Consider the following 442-nt stretch of genomic DNA (forward strand, 5'->3'; position numbering starts at 1 on the left):
GGGGACTCGGCACAGCATGTCCCCCGTGCGCGGCGGCGCAGGCGCAGCAGCATCCTGACGCGGCGGGGCAGTGCGGTGCCAGCCCGTGCGGTTCTTATCCGCACACAGACCGTCTCCTCTACCAGCCGGTACTTACATCGTCCCGGAGGGTTTTTTTAATATTAACAGTCCTTACAGTATGATCTGGATTCTTCCGTGCAAAATTTTCTGAGAAAAATGCTATGTTGACATCACACTTACTTACAGAATATTAAATTGTTTAATCACACGGAGTATGGGTCACAGAAAAATATAGGAAAATGTTTACAAATTAGTGATAAGCACAAAAATAATCGAGAAAACTAACCGCGTCTATCCGCATTTGCGGATATGCCACCCGCCTTCAGCGGGGCTGCGGGGCCGGTGCAGTGGCCGCGGCTTTGCCGGGTCCGCGATGCAACAG

This window comes from Pteropus alecto, unplaced genomic scaffold, assembly GCF_000325575.1.
Source record: "Pteropus alecto unplaced genomic scaffold, ASM32557v1 scaffold17, whole genome shotgun sequence".
NCBI lineage: Eukaryota > Metazoa > Chordata > Mammalia > Chiroptera > Pteropodidae > Pteropus > Pteropus alecto.